Raw genomic sequence first — 535 nt, 5'->3', positions numbered from 1 at the left:
TGCGGGATCCCTCGTGTGTTTCTGTGCCTTTAAGGAGGCTGGGCTTCCTCCTGACAAGCCTGCACCCAATTTGAAATCTTCTGCCCCCATGTGCTCCAAGATGGAGACTCTCATAGTTTAGAGTTAGGACCGCACTATAAGAGGTGCCTTGGCGCGGCAGTGCGGCTTTCACATTCTCTGCAGAAGACGTGTATCCAAACCTCTGTCATTGTCCTTAGTGGTGAGACAAGTTGTTTTACATGCTGGTTTGTGAGTGTGCCATGATGCCTTTCTGCTGTTTTACTGTTCAAAGCACATTTCGTGTTTTTCTTACTGTATAACTGGTAACAAATTGTTGAGTGCGTTTGTCATTTGTTTTTCTTCATCTAAACAGTCTCCAGCCAGGTACGTGATAAAATCACTGACTCCGTTTTCTTTTACTTTGTGTGCATATCCTCAGTCCATCCGTGCATCTGCAGCTGCTGTTTTTCAGCACTTTTTAACAGCAAGCAGGAAAATGGGTGATATGTGAGCTTACTGCTGATTGCAAAACTAC

Source organism: Nanorana parkeri, unplaced genomic scaffold, assembly GCF_000935625.1.
Source record: "Nanorana parkeri isolate BGI_ZX_2015 unplaced genomic scaffold, ASM93562v1 scaffold2140, whole genome shotgun sequence".
In the NCBI taxonomy this organism is placed as follows: domain Eukaryota; kingdom Metazoa; phylum Chordata; class Amphibia; order Anura; family Dicroglossidae; genus Nanorana; species Nanorana parkeri.
This window is presented reverse-complemented; position numbering follows the sequence as displayed.